The following is an 8056-nucleotide window of genomic DNA, read 5'->3' as shown; positions in this document are numbered from 1 at the left end:
TCAAACAAAACATATTTTTCCTCTTATCAGTTCCTATTTGATTGTATTGATTTTATTCACTTTCTATTGAAACAAATAACTTGAAGTATCAAAATATTTCATGTTGACACTTTCACATGAGCATTTCAATGTTCTGTTTATAGTATTTCAGGCTGCAGTTCTTTCTTTTTAATAGTTTTTATGAGCTGGGAAAGAACTTTTTCTTCATAGTCTGATGCAGAATATTAATCCTGAAGTGAACTCCTTTTGCTTTGTCATCTCAGAAACTGCAGTGTGTTTTGTGCCACTGCATACATCTTCTTACAAATGTAAGGTTCACCCCAGCATCCTGCTTTAGGCAGTGCAGCCTTTACCAGTCATTCTCTTGGAAAAATCTGGAAGAGCTGTAAAAAGTCTGCGTGGTTTAGGGAGAACCTGGCAAGCATATATCTGACTGAAGTCTGGAGGCTGGAGAAAGGCTGATATTCTTCTACTTTAGTAATGCTTTTCTTCTTCTAACAGGGCCAGAATGAGTTGCTTTGTTCATTAACAGATCAAGCTAAGGAATCTGACTTACCAGCTTTTGGGACAAGCAGTCATTTCTTTTGTTGTTGTTTCTTTTTTCTCCTTTACAAATTAAATAGTGTGACTTTTGGAATTTGAAGTGTGCCTTTATATTTAGCCTGCTGATTGATGTTTTACAGAAAGGCCTGTTTAACCCATTTAATTTCGAATATTGCAGTAATAACCAAGAGAAGCCAATATTTTATACAATAACATTTTTATACCTCCTTATTTATGTAAAATAGTCTTTGCTATTGTTTAACATCTTCCATAAGGTAAGTGGAAGATGGCCTTATATGGGTTGATGTGGACTGCTATGCCATGGATCTGCACAGACTTCTTTGTGCTTAGGGGAAATGATACATAAGAACTTCAGTTATCTATTTTTCAATTCCTGTTTTATCCATTGACTGGAAAGAACAAGCAAGGTGCTGGAAGCACAGTGAGCACTATGACTGAACCTTGCAATGGACTTCTTCCAAAAAAATCTGCACTCCCACCCTTCCTTGAAGGTATTCAGTGGAAAGCATGATGCAGGTTACTCAAGGCTTGCTTGAGGAAAAGCCTCTAAACCAGCTCTGCATTTCTTCAGCTTAAATGAAATGTCCCAAACCAGAATATGAATGAAGATTTCATAGAATCATAGAATGGTTTGGGATGGAAGAGACCTTTATGTTCATCTAGTTTCAACTCCCCTGCTTATCGGCAGAGACACCTCCCTCTAGACCAGGTTGCTCAAAGTCCCATCCAGGCTGGCCTGGCTCCCTTCCAGGGAGGGGGCATTCACAACCTCACTGGGCAACCTGTTCCAGTTTGTCATCACCGTCACAGTGAAGAATTTCTTCCCAATATATAGTCTAAACCTACCCTCTTCCAGTTTAAGGCCGTTTCTCCTCATCCCGTCACTACCTGCTCTTATAAAAAGTCTCCCCTGCAGGCCCCCTTCAGGTACTGGATTTCTGTAAGAATGATACTGCAATTTGGTATGAATAAGCAGATCAGAGTTAAGAAAGAGATTACACTGGTTTGAATCAGAGCAACGAGTCCACTCCTGTGTTGTTCCTCAGTCTAGTACTGGGAAAGCTTTTCAGGTCTGATTAGTCATTTGTGTTAAGTGCAGTAAATGTCAGAGAAACTAATAGAAAAAAAAAAAAAAGAAAAAACAGTAAATGTGCAGCATAGCTGCTCTCTAGTGGACTTGTGAATAGTGTCAGCAATGTAAATACAGTTAACATCCCCAGAAGATAATTATGTAGATGCTTTTGTTGAGAGACAGAAAGAAGATGAAATCTTCTCACGTGTGAGTTCAGCTCCTGCTTCATTTTATTGCTGTCTCTCACTTCTCTATCTAGCAGACTTACGCCATGGTTTCAGTGAAGTTGCAGAATGCCACAGCAACTTAATAACAGGTGTCTAATGTCCAGTGCTGTGGTGAGCAGTATTTTGTTAACCTATGTTTACCTGCTAATAAACTGGTTTATTAGCAGGTGCCAGTGCTTCCCCTATCATCAGACCAGAGCAGCAAATATCCCAGAGCTATGGAGAACTCTTTTATCAGAAAAGGTGAGAAGATGTACAAAGTACAAGGGCTTATTTCCTTATGCTAATGCTTTACAGAAAGAAAGCAGAGAAAAAAATACCTAGCATATACTGGATTTTGCCTTTTGCGAAAGTGAGGTCCACTTCAAAGTCAAATGTGTCAGTGTGCAGAAGCATGAGTGTATGCATGCAGAGGACCTCTACCCAGCAGGGCCTGGGCTTTGTGTGGTACAGAACAGCGCTCAGCCTGCATACACAACCAGGCAGTGTTGCGTTTCTGCTCTGCACCTCTGCAGCTGCTTTACTGAATCAGGACTGATGTAGCTCTCTGCTATATGTCAAGGAATTCTCCTACAACCACCAAATACCCCCAGAATTAATCTTCTTTCTGTACTGATTTCCCAATGGGTAAACCCTAGAAGAATTTCAGTATAAATCTGTTGGTTACATTTCTTTATTGCAATAGCATAAGCAAAAAATAGTGTCAGAGTTCACAAGCAGCCTTGCAGTAACCTAATGTGACCAAATAATGTGATTCAATCCCACTGAAAATTTATGAATGTGACTGAAAAGTTAGTCTTCAATATGAACAATGTGATATGTATAAGAAAATTACCTGTACTTAACCCAAAGTAGTTTTTTATATTTGCAAGGTTTAAGATATAGTATCTATTTCACAAGTAGCCTTAGAAATAACCCCGCCATCCCTTTTCTTGGACTGTGATATAAATTATGGAGAAAAGTATTCCCATTGTAAAGAAATTTAATCAAATACAGAAGAAATAAAAAATAACCTTTATTATAAAGTCTTACACCACCTCAATCATTAATCTGTGTGCCAGCTTTAATAACAAGCTATTGTAGTGGTAAGACGCTGTATTGGGAGTTGCATTACCTAATTCAGTTTTAAGTGGATAAGACTCCCTTATCCCACAGAAAATCATAAAACAGAAGGAAAGAAAAGAGAAAACTATGTTTTCCCAGTTACAAATGAGTTGGCAAAATGGCTCCTTCTGGTGGTACTCTGCTTGTTTCAAGGAGGAGTATTTTATGCTGCCTGGTTAGGGTCCAATCCCTCAGCAAGACACTAATTCTGTAGCAGCAGTAGTAGTATGTACTTTCTAGGTCATCTGTATGCTGTTGGAAGATGTAGCTATATGAGCAGGTCCTGTTAAATATAGAACTGTGTTGCATCCTTCTCTTCAGTGGACTGTTGTTCAGATGCTTGAATGATGACTGGATAACCTGGATAGAATTACACCTTGACTGGTGCTGTTTAAACTTTCTATCTAGAATCAGGTGCTTTTTTCATTATTGGCCATAAGAAGAAGAAGCACTCCCTCCTGCAGCTGGATGCGGGAGGAACAAAAGCAAAAATCTCGTGTCTGAACACAGCACTTAGTAAGTGAATGAAAGAGGGGGTAAAAAAGGAAGTAAAGACAACTTCATCTCTTCCCTGGCCCTGAGGAAGGTTCGCCTTTCTCCCCCTTGCCCTGGTGAAGTCATATCTGGAGTATTGTGTATCTGGGCTCCTCGGTTCTCCTAGAGAGAGCCTGGTGGAGGGCGACAAGGATGACGAGGGGCCTGGAGCATCTCCTTTTATGAGGAAAGGCTGAGTAACCTGGATCTCTTCAGCTTGGAGAAGAGGTTGAGAGGGGATCTTATCAATGCTTATAAGTATCTGATGGGCATGAGTCAAGAGGCCCAGGCCAGGCTCTTTTTTGTGGTGCCCAGCAACAGGACAAGGGGCAACAACTAGAACATAGGAAGTTCCATATGAGCATGAGAAAAGAATTCTTTGCTATGGGGGTGACAGAGCACTAGAACAGGCTGCCCAGAGAGGTTGTGAAGTCTCCTTCTCTGAAGATACTCAAAGCCTGCCTGGACATTTGGAATCATACTGTAGGGAATCTGTTCTAGCAAAGAGTTGAACTTGATGATCTTTAAAGATCCCTTTCATCCCCTACAAATCAGTGATCCCTGCAAGGAGGAGCCAGCCAATCTCTAAGCAATGGCTACCCTGGAAGACACTGTGGATTTAATTGCTGAATACGATATTATAAAGTATGGAACATCTCTTTGGCCGTTTCTCCATGAGAGCTGATGCTCAGAGGAGGAGCACCAAGAATTGTCTTGCGCCTCCATCCTGTGGCTGTTGCTCTTCCCTGGGGCTCAGACCCCATGCCAGCTGTTGCACATGGACAGCCCCACCCATCAAAAGCTGCCTTTAGATACAGGAGGTGAAAGCATCCCAGACATTAAAGACATAAAAGAAAGAAACTATGTGTGAAGACATTTGCCCTTTGACAATTTGATGCCAGCATGCTTTCCTAATTTATGCAAAGTTAGTTCATATTCAATTTATTTCAACCTTGTAAGCTGAGACAATGCTTTTATAATCATCTCAACATTGTTAAAGCAATTAGTGTCCCAAGTCCATGGAGCATAGACATACACGCTGACATACATGTGGTAATATTACTAAACCAGAAGGAGGATGCTTAGAAAAATGCACACTCACGCTGGTATAGCCTGAATGATTTTCCGTACCTTGCTATAAAAGAATACAAATAAAGTCTTGACGTTTGCAGTCTTTATCCTTTAGGGATGGAAATTGTGTAACAAAATAGTTTACTTGAAAAAGTAAACTAGTAAAGTAAAGTAGGAACTACTTTTTCTCTCTTTAGTTAGCAGGTTGTTCTGAAGAAGAGCCTTGATCTATAAAAATATGTCAGTCTGAACTGTGCAAAGGCCAATATATATATTTGAAAGCTAATATTTTCTATTTCCTTTTTGTTCAGCTTCCTGTATAATGAGCCCAAGTTGTTTATTCTTCTGAATGATGCAATGGGTTAACGGATAGTATGTGGGTTATCAGTAAGGAAATCTGAAGGTACAAGGACCATAACAGTACCTTATGTTTCACTTTGATTAAACTGGTGGAATTCCGTGTAAATGGAAAATTGTGAGGGCGTATTGCCTTCATTTTATCAAGAGGATACAGTAGGAAGTAACTTAAAACACAAAGTATCTATTATCTCTTACTTCTGATTAATGAAATGCCCTGAAGTCTTTCAACTTAAAACCCATGCACTCTTACAAAAGATAAACCAATCCTTCCTGCAAAGGCTGAGATTTAAGGAGATGTGAGTGCTTAGGGGAAAGATGTGGTCCATGTATATTCAAGAACCAATATAAGTCATCACGAGGTGACCATTCTCAAATTTAACTTGCACAAGTAGCTGAGTTTTCTTCTCAAGTCTCCTTTGTATGGCAATCAGACTTCTACTTTTTGTGTACTTTAGAAACCTAAGTAGATTTAGAGTATTTAAAATGAAATCGTTTTTTGAAGCATCTTTTTTTTTTTTTCTCCCTATTTTTGCTTCTTAGAGTGCGTGCAGAGAAAGCCCAGTTGCATTTAAGAAATAACACTGATGCACAGCGAAGTTGCCCTCCAGCCTGAGAGCTTCAGCATGAGTGCTGGCTACACACAGGAGAATGGCAGAGCTCTCCCCACAGGGACAACACTAGGCCAGGCACCGCACAAGCCCTTGGTGCAATTTGCTCTGCTCCTCTCCAAGTAAGCCCTGAGAGCTGCTTCAGTATCTCTGCAAAGGAGAGGCAGACAGGCATCACAGCACTATGACCAGTCCAGTACTTGCATTCTCTGTCCTCTAACTTGATGTTCTGTATTATGCACAGGTGTTAGGAACATGATTTTTTCAAAAATAGATGATGTTGTGTGTGGATGGCAAAAAAGACTGTCTTTGAGGTGAGTCTCCTATACATTGCTCAGTGGTTTTTTTTGTTTGTTTTTTGATTTCTTTTTTTGCTTAACTGCTGTTGCTTGAAGATGAACAAAAATGTTTATTAAAAAAAGACAGGAAGAAAATGCAGTTGGTTTACCCCACCTTAGCATGTTGGTGTTTTGAAACCAGGGTGGAGCGGTTTATATTTTGATAGACCATTATCTAGAAGGAAAGCAAATAACCTCTTCCCTTCAAGCGCCAATGATCTAAATAGTGCTCGATCTGCTCACTAATAGTACTGTTGTTTGTATGCTGCATGACTGTGTGTGAGAACAGCTGGGAGAGCTAGCAAAGCAAACAGAGCTAACAGCGCTATGGACTTCAGATGCTTCATTTGACTCAGTATGGAGAACAGCAGCAGCACAAATACCGTTGTTCACCTGCATTATTTAATTCCACACATTGTGTATTGCTGAGCAGATCGATAAGTAATCCTAGTAGATCACACAGATTGGAATAAATGAGCAGTCGGATGTTTAAAAATAATGAAGTGTGAGTAGCGGGTAAGTCTTGTGCAAACTATTTATACTGATTGGTGGTTTATGCCATAGCACCTTATGGAGCCATTCAGTTACGTAGGCTGAGCCTTTGTGCCAGTCTTCTCTTCCCTGAGCTCTCAGAGGGGAAATGACTTATTTTTTATTCCAGGAAATTGAAGTGAAAAAATTTACAGAAGAGCTCCAGCATTAGTAGTAAAACAGGCAATCTTTTCCATGATTGAGGACTAGACCTAGATGAAGTGCACTTCTTCTAGAATGTAGGAAAGGAGAAGAGTAGCCCTCAGCTTCCTTTTCAGAAGCCTGGCTGATGAAGGGGCTAGCTAAACTCTTCACGTACAGCACAGTGGAAGAAGCAGGATTTGAAGTATCTGAGGAACAGCAATCCTATGGGTAGCACTGTACTGCAAAAGATGGGTGAAACTGACCTGTTCTGGCTTCCCTGACAGAATGGAAAGAATCTTGTGCCAGGTTCCCAACAGCAGGCTTGTAGTAGTGTAGACATCACAACAGTGCAAGAATAGCAGCCCAGATCCACCACTGGTTAAATTACCCTAGGGTACCTAGTTGGAGAGTTGACCAATGCCCTCACGTATATGATTTGATTTTTGGGTGGTTCTGTGTGAAGCCAAGAGTTGGACTCAGTGATGCTTGTGGGTACATTCCAGCTTAGAATGTTTTACAGTTCTACAGCCACTGTAGGATTTTTGCCTGAATGCACTACATACACATCATCAGGAGGTTGTAGATTGACAGGTTTGATGAGGAGCACAACTAACTGAATGACATCATAGCTACTCTACGAACTCCTCCTCTTGTTAAGGTTGTTGCTCATGTGTGGGTTGAAAAGGGGAAACCCTAAGTCCCACACAAAGACTTCTTTGTTGCTGTGCCTGTTTAAGAAAAGGATACATTACTGAAAATATTTGGGATATGTCTTAGGACAGGATTGGAGGAACCTTGAGCTGTTGCTTCCTCTTCCCTGCATCTATACTTGATATGTTTTTACATTTATTCACAGCTAATGTCAAGAACAGGCAATCAAAAGTGAGAAGCAGGGGTTGCAGCCATACACGAGATGCAGGAATGTATAACAGCAGGCCAGTGCTAACAGATGAAAGGAAGGCTGTCATGCACCTCTCCCACAGCCCTGCTCCACAAGGCCTGCACACAGGTATGAACTGGTTCACATTCTAAATGACTAAAGGGAAAGAAAGGAACTATAGGTTGCATTTAAGGAGACTGTTCTGATAGGAGGAAGAGATATCTTCATCTCTTTTTAAACTGTGCCCCTGCTCTTCTCTCCCCACATATTTTTTTTTCTCACTCCCATTCCTCCATATCTTTTTATTCTTGCCTGTGTGTGAAAGACTTGTATCCTGCTTGCTTTTTTGCTATTTCACCATTACACAGGCAGCTTTGGGGCACTCTGGCAGCTTTCCCCCACCCTCCAAGTAGTAAATGTCCTCTGGTTAATGTGAGAGGTGGCTGTTTGCTGAGGAGCCATATGGCTGAGATACATCTCCCATGATTGCAAAGATGGTCTTGCCCATGCTGAATCTCATCAGGTGAGGTAAGAACAACATCCAGTGCTCTGTGATTGGTATAGAACACCTTATTGCACAGGTCACCTCAAACTTCTGTTCAAAAAGGTGAAGATATGGTTAC

The 8056-nt window shown here is 40.8% G+C and overlaps 1 long non-coding RNA gene across 1 annotated transcript; it reads left to right on the top strand.

Annotated features, from left to right (window-relative positions):
- The first annotated feature begins 5489 nt into the window (after positions 1-5489).
- LOC122180008 lies at positions 5490-7826 on the top strand. The gene is made up of 3 exons (XR_006178895.1): positions 5490-5662; positions 5785-5854; positions 7410-7826. It is a non-coding gene; the product is annotated as an uncharacterized LOC122180008 (long non-coding RNA).
- The last annotated feature ends 230 nt before the right edge of the window (positions 7827-8056 follow it).

The sequence above is a fragment of the Lagopus leucura genome, unplaced genomic scaffold, assembly GCF_019238085.1.
Source record: "Lagopus leucura isolate 7727_CA_CO unplaced genomic scaffold, USGS_WTPT01 Super-Scaffold_100004, whole genome shotgun sequence".
Taxonomy (NCBI): domain Eukaryota; kingdom Metazoa; phylum Chordata; class Aves; order Galliformes; family Phasianidae; genus Lagopus; species Lagopus leucura.
This window is presented reverse-complemented; position numbering and strand designations above follow the sequence as displayed.